Genomic DNA, 17854 nt, shown 5'->3' on the forward strand with positions numbered 1-17854 from the left:
TTGTGTCCGGGGATGGGCGTCCAGGTACACACCGGCTCACTCCTTGGCGGCCGCTTATCGGGGCCTGGAGCCTGGGGCTCGCTCGGGCCACTTCGGAGGTGGGGTGCCCCCGGCCTCTCGGCCTGGGGCTCGGTCACTCAGGCGCAGCTGGCTGCTGGCGGAGCTCACGGGCGCGTCACTGCAACTCCCCCTGGCTTCTGCTCCGCGGCTGCTGAGTGAGCCCTCATCTGGGACTCTCCTCAGCTCTTTCCGGGACAGTGGCGCAGCTGCCCCTCTGTTGGTCTTCTTTGGTCTCTTGTGTTCTGGGGGCCTCTGGATGTCTGGAGTTTTGATCTCCTCCACACCTGCTTCACGCCCTGGAGGACGGGGCTGTGGCCCCCCCACACCCTCTAGCAGATTATTACATGAAGGAACCTTTTAAAAAAACAAAAAACAAGCGCGTCCATGCTCACAGGTGTACACACGGGTGATCACACCCACAAACTACACCCTTTTTGGCTCCTACCTCAAAGCACACTGTGTTCTGTTGATCTTATGTGCTGCACAATAATGTTTAACATTTAGTATTTACTGTCATATTCCCATATATCATTGTGATGTTGTTTATTCTATTACTCTTGTTCTCTTCTGCTTGCTTTCTTTTTTCTTTCTCAGCAGGTGATCCAGGTGATTGATATATGCATTTTTTTTCTCTGCCCGTTCTGTTGGTTTTTGTCTTTTGCCCTTCTCCCCCGTCCCTCTTCTCAGCTGTTTCTCTTTCCCTCTTTCTTTCTCCCCTTCTTTCCCCCAGTCAAGTCTGTCCCGTATTCAGTAAGTGAAAATAAAATAAACAATAAAAGGTGAATCAAATGGACCATTACGGCAAGGCTGGGATGGTCAGTTTGGTAAAGTAAATCCGTTGGGCATCTTTCTTTGCCTTTAGACAACAATTCTGATGGCAAAAGAGCCAAACGGGACAGGCCAAAAAAAAAAAAAAGAAAAAAAAAAAGAAAAGAAAATAAATACATAAACTGTATATCACACTGCATATACACATAATAATGATATTACTGGCATAGACAGAAAAAACAAAAATAAACTGAATTAGTTTGATCCCCAGATGCTAGAAGTCTATCTTTTCATGTCATTTTCGCAGATTTAGAGGTCTAGTACTGTAGGAAGGAATTTTTACCTGGTGTTGTAAGGACTCACAGGAAAGGGCGGGCCTGTGGCTGCAAAGTTCATAACATATGCAAATCATGTTTATTCTGTATAAGCAGAAGCATTTTTTTAAAGAAAAGATGAAAGTGCCCATTTAATGATGCAAAAATGTGTTGCTGTGATGTTGATGCAAATGAATCCCGTGCGAATCGATGAACCATCTGGTGTCAGGTCCCCCAACAAGGTTCCTTTATTATAAATAATATTAAAATATTTTCAAAAATGCTCAATATATCTCTCAGAGTGATTTCACAAAACAGATTACGATTAATTGTGTGACCTTTAGTGTTTTCCTGTAATCGTCTTGAACTTAACTTAGTAGAAGAGCTCTTGTCCCTTTAGCAGGAAGGAAATTACATATTTAGAGAGTGCAACTAATCGAATGTGCAGCTCATTAAATTTGAGTTCAAGTCTGCTGACAGATGTTTCCACAGGAACTTTGTTCAAACACTGTTATGGCTGATACATAAGCGGCAGTTAATTAAGGCTTCATTAGAGTATTGGATTTATCACTCATACACCTTTAAAAGTTGCACGTTTTGGGTTTCTTACACAGTCAGAAATAGTGGTACGGAAGGGGTACATTACTGTGCCCCAAGGTACAAAAATGACATTAATACAGTCTAAGGACAAATATTGGACCTCGGGGTAACTATCTGTACCTTTTTTAGCGTCTGAAAGGTACATACATGTTCCTTAATTGTGAAAAGTACTTATTTGTACCAATTCTTTCAAAAGATAAAGTACAGGTTGATTAAGCTCTTTTTGATTAGAGGTTTTTTGTTTTTTATTCTTTTTGACAGTAATTTATTTGCAACTGTATTGATATAAGCATATATTTTAGTGTTTTTATTTTTTATTATTTTCATTGCTGTTGTTGTTTTTGTATTCCCTGAACCCCTCCCCCCCCCCTTACTTTTAAGCTGCTTTAAGAACAATGAATTTATTTGAAAGAAAAAAAAGTAAAAATGCATTTAAAAAATTTTTTAAGAGAGTGTTTTTTTTAAAGTATAACTATTTGGATGAATTGCAAAAAAGCACCCTTATTGAACTCGGAGTGCGAGTTGAGCCCATCCTCACAACATCAAACAAAAAGTAGAAGAAGAAACTCAACGAATAGCTGGTGGATTCTAGAATTTTCTGTAAATGCAGCAGGTGCCATTTTGTTTTATCAACGGAGGGAGATGGATTATGAACTTGCAAGTCCTGGTGTGCTCTGTTCACTTTCAACCGAGGAACTCTTAACAAAAATACAAGAGTGGGGCTTAGATGTCACCGAAGCTGAAGCTCAGCATTTCAGAGGTAAGTTTTATTTAAAGAAAAATGTAGCGTAATTACTAATTATTGGTTTAGCCTAGCTTAACGTATATTAGCAATTTAGCTAGTTTCGGCACTCTCTTAGCTCAAATTATGTCTTTTTACAAACGTTTTTACAAACGTTTCATGTGTAAAGTTGAGGTCACAGTTCTGAAAAATGAAAAATGTGTACACATAGTATTTGTATAAGTTTGAACTTATATATGTGGTTCGGCCACAGTCTATGGGTTCGGTAACCCCTGTGCAGCGGAATGGCGCGAAATTTGATTCCCTGGTAGCTGAATGCAGTTTACCGTTAGTGTATTAATGGTAGAGCTGGGCGATATGAGATTTTTTCATATCACGATATGTTTTTTTCATTTCAGGCGATAACGATATCTATCACGATATAAGCCAAATAACTATATTTGTAAGATTTAAATGTGCCGTTGCTCACAAGTAAAATGTGAAATAATCAGCAGCTTGTTTTTATTTAAATATTTATTTCCCATAATAAGTTCAACAGGGTAGATGTACTTAAGGAACATGAGACTTTTTCAGATAAATAAAGGCAAATATTGCAAACTACACAAAAGGCAGCCGCTAAAGCGTTTAAGTTTCAAAATAGAACAAATGAAACAGACTAAATTGTCAATTCCACTTAGAAACAAAATATTAATTCTAAAAATAAATCTTAGTTTGTTTTACAGAAGAACAGACAAAACTGACTAACTTTTGTCAATATCAAATAAACTGAGAACTAAAAGGAAATTCTCAATCTCTCCTTGTTGTATAGCTGAGCTTTTCAAACAGTTTTAACAGTTACTTTAGTCTGACAAAAGCCGAATGACGAATTAGCGCTTCCAGTCAGAGACTGAGGCTACGTCCACACGTACACGGGTATTTTTGAAAACGGAGATTTTCCGTTTTCGTTTTAAAAAATAATCCCGTCCACACATAAAGGCAGAAATGAAGGAAAACGCTGCTATGAACATGCCAAAGCAGCAGGTGGCGCTAGATTCCTAACCGTGCAGAAATATTGGCCAATCAGAAGTCTAGAAGCCTCGGTGGGAAAAAGTAAACAAAGCTGGGGCATAGAAGCAGAACCGAGTCGTATGTGTGGAGGGACAGTAACTGTGTGTATATGTAAGCATTTAAACACTGCAGAGAGTAGAATTAACAGTATTGTAGAAATTCATTTCACCGAAACAATAACGTGGCGCACAGTGTGACGCATGCACCAGTTCATTGTATTTCCAGACTTGCTTTCGGCACAATTTACAGTGCACGCTACTCTGTTTTTTGTCAGACTTGAAATAGCCGAAATACCTTCACACTACGGAACTTCTATGGCTCTTCCGTTCGACAATCTCTCCGGCGTTGGAACCGTCATCTGTTTTCTCTTCGGTCACGCTCGGTTGATTTTTCTAGTCGGCACACTCATTTCCTCCATTACCCGCTGGCTGCTTCCCAAACAAACACATGTGCTTGGCACTTGTGCTGTACGTTACAAGTCACGCGACGTGACGCTGCGGCTGTGATTGGTTCGGCTCTGCGCTACTTAATTTGGATTGGCTGATCTTTTTTTTCTTTTTTTTTAAGAGGACAAGAGCGGCGAGGTCTATCGCGATAGCTTAATTTCTCTATCGAGTAAAAGTTATATCGCGATACATATCGTTATCGTTCTATCGCCCAGCTCTAATTAATGGTTTAATAAAATCACGTTTTTACATCCATTCCAAGGCCATCAACACACATGGGCGGCTGAATATAACGTCTAAAGGAAATATCTTAACACCGCACTTGTTTAAAATATAACAAGGGTGTCGCAGCTGGGGTTTGATAGTCGCGTTTTAAGCAATGTGGGAACTTTTTCAGCATGTAATCTGAGCTTGTAATACGGTCCTGCGGGTGTTATCGCTATAAGTAATCGGTCTGAAAGAACAGACGGCAGAAACTGTCGGAAATCTGGAGAAAGGAGTCACCTTAGTAGTGAATATTAACAAATTACAGCATTCTAGTCTTTTTTTTTCTTCCAAACTTGAAAGGGCACAAAAGCATGCTCAGACTCTGCTCTCCTGTGTCCAGTAGTCCCAAACAAACATCTAAATTTAAAAATGAAAACTTTGCATATCAAGAGGATTCACTCTAAAGATTTGCTTTATTTTATTTAATTTACTGATTTTTTTAAATGAATATTTCTTTGAACTGAAAGAAGTTGTACAAAAGGTTTTAATGTGTGTGATATACGGTTTTTACCCATGTAAAAATGTGGTGATAAATATTCTTACATGGAATTTAGAGTTTGTACTACCATTTATCTTGCAGACAATGAGGTTGATGGTGACACAGTTGACTGCGGTCTTACTGAGACTATGGTTGCATACCTTTTCCAAGGATCCTTCAAAAAGCAGGTTAAATTCAACCAATTTGTGTCAAGGATGAAGGAATCTTCAGTGACGCTGACTCTACAGACTGTCTCTCCAGAAGACTGGCAACCATCTACTTCGTCAACTTCAATAAGGTATTTTCTTATTTATAATGAAGTTAGTATGTCTGAAACATACATGTTGGCCGTTATGCACTTTTAGGATTTAGTTAATATGATCATTGTTTCTACCATATGTATTGTTACTGTAGTGTTTTATACTTCAATTCATGCAATAAAAACAAACGCTTAACTGTTTTCACAGCAATGAAAATACTTTGAGACTACCAGCCTCTTTTGAAATTCCAAGATTTCCCAAAAATCTCCAACTAAAACTGGACAACAAAGAACCGTGCCATAAAAATCCAAGGGACAGACACACAATAATCAGAGTTCTATATGAAGCTGTGGCACAGTATACTATGTAAGTTAATCAGGGTAATGTTAGCTTGTTGCTTTAGAAAAAGCTGAATCTGTCATATTGAAAATAAACGCTACATTACTAAGAAACAATAACTGACACTTGATAAAGTTTGTTTGTCAGCAGTTGCTCTAACACTTATGTTTCTTCTGATATTACAGGTATCCCACAAATTCTGAATATGTGCAAGCTGTGAAGACGCTGGTAATGAAGTATCCTTTCCTCAAGGATCGTGAGGGAAATGGTTATGTAAGTTAAATTTAAAATTTGCATAAGGTTCCTTCAAGATTACAAAGTAAAAGTGAAGCTTTTTTCAATCTTGTTTTGTTAGTAAGACAATCTGTAGCCTCTCAGTAGGTTTGTATGAAGTATGTTTACTGATTCTTTGTTGGGTGTATTTTGTGTAGATTGTTTTTACAGTAACTTATGTTTCTGTTCAACAAGCACACATGGCATATGTCTTTGAGACGTAAATTCAAATCAGAGCGGGCACCACTAGTCGACAGTGAGGCAGTGAGGCGTTGTAAGGAGAAGTTTGGTTCTACGAGGAGAGGGCAGCCTAATAAATGTCAATGAACAAGTCAGAGAAATGTTTGTCAGGTTGGTGTGAGGGACATCTTGAGCTATAAAATGTTCTTGCCTCTGTTATTACATCTAAAACTAAGGATTAGGGATGCAACTGTACCCCTTTTTTTTCAAACCGAAACAATACCAATACTTGGATTAGAGCACTTGCTAATACAAAGTACCAATGCTAATACTTCTACCTCACAAAATATTATTAATTAGAAGGCGCTAAAAGAGGGTGAACTAGATTAAAAAAAAAAAAAAAAATTTAAATATGACTCCAAAACTAAAATTTCAAGTTAACAATTAAGATTTTATGTGAAATTATTTCAGAGTTTCCATATTTTAAATATTGGTTCATGGTATCGGTTAACTTTAACCGATACGAGTTCTTTGTGATGCACAGATCGTGTCAGCTCTAATTGTATATTTAGTCTTATGTTGGGTTTCTAATCTGTTTTGACTTTCTCTTCTCACTCTTGCTTTCTTTCAAGGGACCATGCGTCCAAGGAGAGGATTTATTATCCATAGACGCCCACTTAAAGGTCTTACAGTGCCAATATCAGAAGATGCAACCAGATACCATGGTGGTTCATAACCGTGTGCAGCAAACGTTTGCTTGGCGGCAGAAAGAAATTGCAAATGGTATGCCTGTGGAGGATGTGTTGAAGAAGTACCCCTTCTTAGGGATGCCTACTGGTGTAAGTCAGAAAGCTGAATTGAACTTGGAAATAGCTGTCACATTTAACATGTTTATAGTAGTAAATTTTATTTGCCCTTGACCTTGTTTTCTTCATCTGTCCCTCTTTCCTTTTTTTGTATGTTCATGTAACTTCTTACAGTATTGTTGTTAAATTCTATAAAAAAAATAATTATGCAGCACCATACATAATTAATATCAACTTTAGATTATTTCATTTTCATACACTGTTATTTTGTACTGAAAATGAATTTTTTACTTGTAGCTGTGCAACGAACTCGGGTGGATCCAACCAACAACGGGTAATGTAAGCCAGCGATTTCGTGAAGGGCTCTCATGTGTTGCAGCAAAGGTGATTGACCTTACACAAGGGAAAACCCCACTCTACCAGCTCTACCTTGATGCAAGAGAGGAGGCTCTCACTGATGACCTACCGGGTATTTGCTTTTTTTTTTTTTTTTTTTAACTTCAAGGCTTCCATTTTATATAATTTTTATAGGTAACTGGAAATGCCAGATAAAATGCATGGGTGATCTTGTGTTTTGTTGTTTTTTGGCAGATCTTGACACAAGGGCTGCACTTTTATTCCTGCCATACGTCTTCAAGGAGAAACTGGATCTCTTTGTCATACTTGGAGAGGTGTGTGTATTAAAATATTTAGTCTATATAAAAGGAAAACAAATGTATCTTTTGTTAAGAGACTAATATATTGCTTTCCTCTACCTTCTTTTTTGACTTCAAAGGTTCATCCTAAAACCCCCTATCCAACTGTTCAGCTACTTCATGAAGACTGGAAACCAGTGTTCTCCAGAAGCGCTCCAAACATTGTGAAGTTGGATGGCAGTGAAGTGTGCAGAAGCTCGTGTATTTTTGAAGGAATCATCTCTTCTTTCTGCTTGTATTTTGTCTTCAACCTTGCTTATCCAAAACATCTGAAGAACACCCTGATTTTTCTCCAAAAGTACATTGTGAAAATAGATGAGGGTGAGGACCGGCCTCTGCCAATCACAGTCACCAGACAAATAAATCTTCTGTATTGACCACCATGCCTCAGCCATATCAGTGCTCCAAATGTGGCAGAAGAACCTTTAGTTTGACAAAGCTTATGCAGCACATAGGACTTATTCATTCCCATGATGCCAATTTTGATATAACCTGTGGACTCAGTGACTGCTGTTCTTCCTTCAAAAAATATGAATCTTTCAGACGACATGTGTATAGGAAACACAGAGAACAGGTGTTGTGTTAATATTGACACAATGTGGGTCTTTTGTGGAAAAATTCTCATTCCTCTGTTATATGACAACCATTTTCATTCATACAGTGTTAGAGTTGATAGTGAATGGACGTTGCTAAAACCTGGACAGGAAATTGATGTTGCAGCTTATGACACATACTCTGTTGATAACAGTTTGTATGTAACAGTTAAGCAATGTATTTAAGAAGGTAATAAATGTGACAAGTATTTTTGACTTTGTATCTTCAATTTTTCAAATCTTGAGAGGAAAAATATAGGAAATCTGTGTGTAGATACTGAACCTTTAGAAAGACATTTTTGTACTCCTTTTAAGGGTTCTTTTTTGTACTTTATACTAAGGGTACAATTTTGCCCTTTAAAGTACAGGTTTGACGTGTAAAAGGTACAAATTACAAGGGTACAATCAGTACCCACAGTTTAGGGTACAGAACGGTACCTTAGAGGGTACCACCCCAGTGACAAGCCATTGTACCCCTATAGGTACATTTCTGTACTTTAATTTCTGAGTGTGTAGTTTTGAAAAGTCTCTTTTGCTGGAGTCAGTCCAACCACATGATTACTTTTTTCTTCATTTGAAAAAAGCTCCAATGGAGCATTTAAGCCCTGACTTTCTTGGAAACAGCTGCAGAGCTGAATCCAAATTTTATTAAAGCAGCTATAATCAATATTTTTATATAGCAAGAGACCCACTCAGTGTTGTCAGTGACAAACCGACAGACCATCATTATCTGAGTCTGCTGCTCCCTCCTGCAACGAACTTTCACAATTCAGCTCATTGTTCAGATGTCTGGCCCACAACTTTACTGTAATGGTCTCCCACCAGCGATACAGTGCATCGTTTACAGCCTCTGCTTTTCTAAACACACAGAACATAAAGCACCTAAAGGGCAAGACATTTTCTCTCAGGAATTATAGACTGCAAGCAGTGTTCACACAATTTGGAAACACAAAAGGGACAAAACAATGCCAATGCATTTATTTTGACCTCAAGTGACTATAATGAGGTTGCAGTTTGTAATCCTACACCTACGCGGCCGAAATTAGTTGTTACAGGTTTATTAAGAAATTATAAACATTAATAAATTAGTATTGCTTGCGTGTTGTTAATGTTAACTTAGGTTTTAGCTGCAAGTTTTGTTGCTTAAATGTAGGAAAGTTGTGACTCACCGGCAGCCCATGGATGGGCTTTCCTTGCAGCTTCAGTCAAAGATTGAATGGCCCTCCAGCAGCTCCTGTAATGTTCAACTTTGCAAAATGAGCATCCTGCAAAGCTTCTGCATCCTCCTTCTCTTGGCTCACAGAAAGTCCTCCTGTCCCTGTTCCTACACTTTTCCTGCAGGTCTTGGTACCTTGTGCGTTTTCTTCTCAAGGTATTGTTTGAAATACTCTTTCCAAGGCACCGTGAGTTCCATTGTGATCAAATGTTTTGAAACTTCAGAGGTAATTATCAAGTATGGTCTGACTGAAGTTTTAACAGTGAGCTCTGGGAACTGCTTTTCACGATATACTTCCAACTGCCAGTCCAAGGCTGTGTGAAATGGCCTATATTTGTTTGTTGGTTTCTCTGAGGCTTTGACAGTTGATATTGTCTTCTTTGAATCATGATGCTGTTTGCTGCTATTAATAGATAAGTCTAGCCACTGCCATAAGAACCTGGTCATGGCGCCACAGTGGCTGTCTGCCAACGTAGACATTGTCAAGCCCACCTGATGAAGTTCAAACTGAGCATCAAAATGGGGAAACAATTTAAGTGACTTTGAATGCTGTTGGTACCACACAGGTTTACGTTCAGTATTTCACAGCATTTCAGAAACTCTGGGAGAAAATACCTTGTTGATGCCAGATGTCAGATTAGAGTGACCAAATCAATTCAAGTCAGATTTATTTAATGATCCCCAAATTACAATAGCAGTCATCTCAAGGTTCTTTATATTGCAATTAGGGCTGGGCCATATTATAACGTTCACGGTAATACCGGTATAATGTTAGGCAACGATAGGAAAATGAAATATCGGGATGAGTAAAACGCGCATGCGCAGTGCCTTTGTTTTCGTACGCACATGGCTGATTGTTGAGTGAAACAGATGAACCAGAATTGGTTTGTAAAAATGGTGCAACTTCAGTGATGTGGAACTGCTTTGGTGTTTGTCCGTCAGATACACGACAAAGCACATTTTTTTGCAGAACATGCAAGCGGCCGTCGGACTAAGATGCCCTTAAATCTGGGAGTAATCTGGGTCCTAAACTCCGTATACTTCAGGTCAAACGAACACTGCAGCATCACTGAGACTTAAAAACTGTCTAAATTCTTTCATCTTTAATAAAACGATCAGCATTGCTGCTTTACCAGGTGTAACTATGAAGTTTAACTTCCAGGCATCCATGAAAACAAAATGTATTACATTTAACGGAGTTAGAAGTTAGCAGGAAGCTAGCGGAAGTTAGCTCGCTAGTTTCGCTAGTTACCCAAGCATGCTATTGCATGTTCTGACTGAGAGAGTTCTGAAAAAAATCAAACGTACAGCTCTGCTATCACTTCCAACATAAATGAAGACAGGAAACTAAACAGCATTGACGTTTGTAGGGTTACTGAAGTTGGGCTAGCTGGTATATAATGATGTGCTACGTGATCGCTAGCGGCACAGCTATGTTAGCATAACATAAACAGTGAAGCTGGAGGACGAACACTAACACTTTTCCACTTATAAAAGTTAACGTGAAGGTTCCTCATGGTTAGAGACAAATGCAATCGCATGGCAGGGTGCTGTAAACGGACCAAACTTCAGTCAGGAGAACAACTGAGATAATCCATCCACAATAGAAGGTTAGTCATTAATATACTGCAACAACATGGGAATAGAGCAGCTGCCAGAGAATTCAACATTAATGAATCAATGGTACAGAAGTGGAGGAAGCAAGAAGAATGAGTTTAATAAAGTTTGATTTATCTGACTGCTTTGTTTCGCTTAATGTGCCTTATAATCCCGTGCATTTTATGGTCCGAAAAATGCGTACTGCACACTGCAGTTTAATGTTGCAAAGCACCTCTTTTTAACTTCAGTGGATATTATACATGGTTATGCTCAGGATATGTCATCCCATTTCTACTGGAAATGCCTTTTGGTTAAACTTTCAGCAAGGAATTTGCATTTGCACTGTTACATTTTTATAAAGCTTTAATGTACATAAAAACCAGCTTCTTGTTTAAGTGAAAATAAATGATAGGTTGTCTTTTTGCGCTAGTAATGTTGTGGAGTTGTATTTTGTCTCGCATCAATTATATCGTCAGTTATATCGTTATCGCAAATTTTCAAATATATATCGTGATAAATATTTTTGGCCATATCGCCCTGCTCTAATTGCAATGTAACACTCTACAATAATATGGACACTAACCCCAACAATCAGACAACCCCATATGACCAATCCCTTGGTGAAAGTGGGAAGGAAAACAGGAAGAATCTGGAAACTCACCAGCCACTCTATTAGGGACTCTTTAGCACTGTCAAACCCAGTGCTAAAGAGTCCTAATAGAGTGGCTGGTGAGTTTCCAGATTGTTGGATTTTGAACATACCTGCATGTGTGATGAGGTTTATATAGAGACATTTAAAATGTGTGTTTTATTTTATTTTATACAAATGAAAAAGAAACAGCCCTTAAAGAATCATAATCTATATATTTTCTAAAGTATCTCTCTACAATGTGTGACTGCAAAATGAGAAAAAGAGACCTATAGAAACATTTTAAAAGGAATTTAAAATATAAGTACAAGGGGACATATGTACTTCAGAAGAACTGAGAACAAGTGTGAAACTCACAGGAGGAAAACTAAGGGCTTTGCTGACACCCAGCTCACGTCGGTTCTGATGTGAAGTGACTCATATGATTGCTGAGGTCATCATCATTGATCTTACAGAAGGTGAAGTATCACAGCACTCGTGACTTGTTATGTTCTCAGTTGATGGGGTCTCAAAACACCTTTATCTGACTCATAAGACGCACAGACTCTGTGTTCACTTCATCAGGATAAAAATCACTTCAAATGCTGCATCACACCCTGATGTAAACAACCCGCACAGTTTGTGAGGGACATGTGGAAGAATACTGGTGTAGTAAAGAAGAAAATATTAAATGAGAGGTTTATTTCTTTTATTTGAAGGATTTTATCACCACATTTTCTTTCTTTGCCTTCCATGGAATCTGCTCAATGTTAAAGGGGCGATGCACTTTTTTAAGACATGATCGTACTGTGGCTCTTGAAGGAGCTCTCATAGCTTCGACAAAATAACCATAATGATCTCTTCAGGGTAGCTCAGCTTCAGCTGGTGACTTAAAGCAACGGTGATCAATAATTTCATTCTGACAATGGAGCACATGCCTACTTGGATGAGAAAGGGTTCACTCAAAGTGATTTTTCATCCCTCTCATCAAACTTATGCCTTTTTGGCAATAGGAGGCAGCTGTTTGAGGTTTTAAAAAGGGGGGGAGAGAAAAGGGTTTAAAAAGCCGTTTCTTGCCCATCACCAAATGACAGATAAACGACAGCTGGTGAATGTAGAATAATCATAGCAGGGGCTTAAATCACAGCAGCAGCAGCTAGCTGCGGCACCACTGGCTCCCTCCAGAAGCCAGAGCATTACAGAGGTGAGTGCTGCTGTTTTGGGGTGACGCCTCAACCTAATGTAGCTGTTTGGCACCGCCAGGGGTTGATGCCACTTCTTACCATAGTTGTTGCTGCTTAATTTTGTAGACTATATCTAAATTATATTAATTTTTACCATCTGTGGCATGGAAAGCTTTTTGTATGGACCCTTAGACTGCTACAGTACTTCAGTCTTCTCTCTGCCCTTTCAAAATAGGCAGCATTATCTTTGAATTTTCTCTGAAACCATTAATTTTTATGAACATACTGATTAATAGGACTGTAAAATACCATACAGTACTGTATGATTTAGTTATTGTGCCTCCCAGCAACAGATGTGTTCAACTAATTAGCAAGTATAATAAATGTGAAATGCCTAATAAACATCTGGTTTTCAACTCAATTAATGCCAGAAAGTATCATACTAAGTGAAACATGTAAAGATCATAATTAATATACAACTTCCTTACTTACTATCAAAACACAGTTTTTAGGGACGCTAATGATGCAAAACCTACTCATGGCTGCAGTTCTAGGACTTGTATAATAAATAATGATGCAGAGTAAAACATTAATCTGTGCTTTAACTTGTCCAAATAAAGGACCACAAGTCGCTCTAAGTTTCAGCTGGTCCCGCAGAGACATGGGTGCTGTGTTGATGATATTTTAGTTCCTTCCAGGACCAGAGTTGAACATTATTGTTCTCATTGTTAGAGCAGTATTTGCAATTAGGCAACATTAAACCATTTTGAATTCTGGATAGACATGGGAACACAAAGTTAATGAAAATTAAAGTGAACACAGATTTATAACATTGAGAGAAGCTAAATTAAAGCCTTTAATTATGCTATAATTTTAAAAAAAAAGAAGAAAGAAAAGTTTTTTGGCGATGATTTTTAGCACTCATTAAAAAATCCCAACAAATGTTCCTGCTTCTGATTAAAAAGGCTCATATTAAAGATTTTGTGTCCAAATATGCAGAAGATAAGTAGCCAGTTGGTTATTAGGTACACGTGTTGAAGTCATCCCATCACATTTCAGCAGCTCAGTGCATTTAGGCATGTAGACGTCATCAAGACCACCTGCTAAAGTTCAAACTGAGCATCAGAATGGGAAAGGTGATAAGTTGTTTTTGTCAGATGGATTGCTGATGTACTGGGATTTCCACGCCACTGTTTGTATCATGGATGTAAAGATACATTTTTAAGACAGTTTGGGCCATAAATCAAAAATGCTGAATGTGAGAGACCTCCATATTTAGTCAGAATGTTAGCATGTAGTTTTACAAATATCAGATTATTGCCTGATACAAAATAGATCCAATATAGAGTTCAAGCCTATCCCCACTGTCATAGGATGAAAGGAGGGTTACATTATGGACAGGTCACCAGTCTATTGCAGTGCAAAATCAAACCCATGAGCCTGAAATCCAATTTAAGGCCAAGACCATAAGCAGCACGACAGAAAGTATAGAACAAAAGGATATGACATACGCAACAAAGCAAAGCAGGAATATGTCTGTGTAGGTTCTCAGTCATCCAGGTCATGGTAATCTAAGGAGCTTGGAAAGAAACTGGATGACTGGATTTAAGTTTCTTGAGGATGTTTCACCTCTCATCTGAGACGCTTCTTCAGTTCTAAGACCAATGGTGGAGAGTCAGGTGTATTTAAGTGGGAGTTAAGAGGGTTGTTGACCCACCATTGATCATGTGCCTTATCACGTGAGCCAAGGTGTGAAAAAGGGTGTGGGTCATTAGTCATCAGTAAACAAACAAAAGACAGTGAAGCACAAAGGGCACAAGTACATGAACGTGACATTAACCCTCTCCAGGCAGACGTTGCAGATTTGCAACAGTTAAGAACTAACAACATGATTACCCCACATACATATTTTATGAGTTGTTTTTTTTTACTCAGAAGTACCACTGCAGGACTTGGTTGTGCATTAGCAACAAAAAACTTAATTTGGGCCTGCGTGTGTTAAGAGCGCAGACAGCGAGGCCCCAACGAGGCTGTAATAACAAAATGAATAGAAACCAGAAATCAATTTCACAAGAACAAAGACTCAGAATCACAAAAAATAAAACTAGCACTACAGTGGCAAGTAAATCAAAATACGAATGAGAACTGAACCAAAGAACTGAAGCGTAACATGACTGGAATAATAATGAAATCAAAGCAGGAATCCAAGACGTCAATCCAAATAATACCCTGGGAATTTTTTTAACAAGCAGATTGAATCTTTTATCTTTATCTTTATATATTTACTATTTAATTAACAGGGAACACACATAGTTGGTTTTCTTAAGTGGTGTTATACAGCACAAGTCTACAATCCAAGGATCCGAGGCTTAAAAGAAAAATAAGGAGAAAATTGTAGCTACTTGGCTGTCTGTGCGTTTGACTTTCTGGATAACACAGAGAGATCATTGTGACGGGTATCTGAAGCTTTCAGTAAAAACAACGAACAACAAAACACAAAAATCAGTGTAGGACAAAAGAACGTGTATGCAAATGTATAATGGCTTTCATGTGCCTTAGATTTGGTGCAGTCTCTAAAAAGATCTGTGTGGATTTGTCGGATTTTGAACAAATCTCCTTCATATTCTGGTTGTCTGGAAAAACCTAATATTTGATGTGTTAAATTCCAGTTCATTGCACCTGCAGCTACGTGTGCAAATAACACATTTGTTTTCAATGCATTCAACCACAACAACAGCTTAAGTCTTCCCCTGTGACTTTGCCAGAATTTAGTCCATATTAATGCTTGTGTGACTGTGTTTGTGACTGTGTGTGTGTGTGTGTGTGTGTGTGTGTGTGTGTGTGTGTGTGTGTGTGTGTGTGTGTGTGTGTGTGTGTGTGTATTATCAGAACTTTGGTGGTCCTCAGTCAGTCACGAGCAGAGCAGCTGTACATCAGTTTTCGTTTTATTCCCTGAAGGAAATGACCTTAATTAATTAAGATTTTCTGCATTGCCCATCTACTGCACTCACAGCCTTCACAATGGACCACCTAGAAAATGACTGTGCACTAAATTATCATCTGACTTATAAGAAGTAAATGTGAATAAATATTTTTAGCAATTTGCATTTTTTATGCACTCAGTATCGACAATCAGGCTGAAGATGATGTGAAATGTCCATTATTTTGCAAATGAGGATCAGATTTGATCCACAGACATGAACTTATTTACATAGAAACTGATTTGTGTTATGCAAATTTCTTCCTAATCTCTCAGCGATTGAACACGGTGAGCATTTTGTTTGTTTGCTTGTGTAAATTGGGAGCTAAATTACGCTGCAAGCATTTGCATCTCGCCTGCTCCTCCGGCATTTGCTTTAATTTACACAACATGTTTGTGTATGCGAACACAATTGCGTAATGTGTTTTTCCCTCATGAAGCAAGCAAATGTTTCAAGTAAAAGAGCACAAAGTTGGTCAGACTAAGTATATGTGCTCAGGATTTTCACCGAGGAATGGTAATATCCATCCATCCATCCATTTTCATCCGCTTTGTCCGGGGCCGGGTCGCGGGGGCAGCAGCCTAAGCAAAGAGGCCCAGACCTCCCTCTCCCCAGCCACCTCCTCCAGCTTATCCGGGGGAATACCAAGGCGTTCCCAGGCCAGCCGAGAGATATAATCTCTCCAGCGTGTCCTGGGTCTGCCCCGGGGCCTCCTCCCGGTGGGACATGCCTGGAACACCTCACCCAGGAGGCGCCCAGGGGGCATCCTTGTCAGATGCCCGAACCACCTCAGCTGGCTCCTTTCGATGGTAATAAATTACTTTAATCCCACTAGATGAGAATGAAGTAATGGATCAATACTGAGCAGGAAAGCAATGAATAATGATCATGTTATGGAGCAAATTTCAGATCACATAATACCCTCTATTTTTGCTTAATGAATTTCTGTGAAATTCATTAATGGGCCCATTTGCTCAGCTTTCATGTCACTGAAAATATTTAAATCTGTATTTCTTTAAAGGTAATTAAGGTGTCCCTTTGAAGTAAAGCAAAAATGAGGGATGAATATCTGTTTAGCTTTATAAATAATAAATAAAAACCTAAACAAATAGCTTCAGATTTCAGCTGTGAACCTTAACTTTGAAAGTCAAAAAAATTCAGCTGACCCCAGCTTCTGCTGGTAATCAGAATCAGAATACTTTATTCATCCCGAGGGAAATTATAATACTATACATAATAATAAGTAGTTCTCAGATCCACTGATATCTGGGCTGGTGCTCAAACAGAAACACAGAACTGGCTTTGCACTGGCACACTGCTGGAAGGGAGGTATTTAGTGTCATTTCTTTGTCCCAGCAGGTGGCCATGTGTGAAAATCTTGTAAAAAAATGCAGCTGCACATCAGCACCAAGCAACATATAACATATTTCCTGCATAATTTTGCCCTGCCATTTTTGAAGTACAATTTTGTTAGAAGCAGAAGAAGGTGGGTAATGTGGCCTTCGGGAAACTAAGCCAAATTAAAAGTTAAACAGAAATAGATTATATATGTAAAAAATATATTAACAACACTCTCTCTATTGTATACACCCACCATTGGGCGGCTCAGGTGTTTGACCCTCACTCTGCAGCCCATTAGTGACCTGTGGCTGATGTGAGTTTCTGCAGTCACTTCTGTTTTATCTTTGTACAACAATGATGCTGTAAGCACTTGGTGAGGGTCAGTACATTTTTGCTTGGCTATTTTGAAAGGCCATGAAAAAAATCATGGAAAGGATTTCCATGTTATTAAATTGCTTTATTTTAGCATTAGGCAATTCTGTTATTTCAACTTCACTTATTTGAGTTGGACCAACGTAATTAATGACTAATCAACTTGATTTAATTGAGTTAATCCAACCCACGCAAATTACGTTAGTATAACAAAGTATTTAATGCTAATATAAAGTCATTTATTATATTTTGTTTGGTAAAACATTATAACACGACTAGCAAATAAGGCGCAAGTACCCTGTACTTATGTGCATTTTGCAGGCCACAGATCAGGTTTTCTGGAATGCGAGCCATATTATAGAGTCACATGCAAGACCCTCAAAACAATGAAACAATTACACTGTAAGTACCCTGTACTTCTGTGCATTTTCCGAGCAACTAGTCAGGTTTTTTCAGGAAACAATGAAACAAGTACACTGCAAAAACCTGACTTGTTGCCTCAGTTAATCATCAGTTAATTGGATTGTGGGAGGAAGGCTGAGGACCCAGAGAGAACAACACAGAAAAGGCCCCAGGCAGTTAGTAGATTTGAAATCAGGACCTTCTTGCTGTGAGGTAACAGGGCTAACCACCGTGTCACTGAACTGTCATGCCACAGCAGGAAT

General features: G+C 38.6%; 1 pseudogene across 1 annotated transcript; it reads left to right on the top strand.

Moving 5' to 3' along the window:
- The first annotated feature begins 2346 nt into the window (after nucleotides 1-2346).
- Nucleotides 2347-8238, top strand: LOC308385978 (sterile alpha motif domain-containing protein 3-like; annotated as a pseudogene). Its single transcript has 9 exons — nucleotides 2347-2502; nucleotides 4825-5020; nucleotides 5190-5348; nucleotides 5507-5594; nucleotides 5790-5945; nucleotides 6407-6613; nucleotides 6878-7049; nucleotides 7172-7251; nucleotides 7356-8238. The product of its transcript is annotated as a sterile alpha motif domain-containing protein 3-like (transcript).
- Nucleotides 8239-17854: the final 9616 nt, after the last annotated feature.

Source organism: Rhamphochromis sp. 'chilingali' (assembly GCF_963969265.1).
Source record: "Rhamphochromis sp. 'chilingali' genome assembly, chromosome: 2".
Classification (NCBI taxonomy): Eukaryota; Metazoa; Chordata; class Actinopteri; order Cichliformes; family Cichlidae; genus Rhamphochromis; species Rhamphochromis sp. 'chilingali'.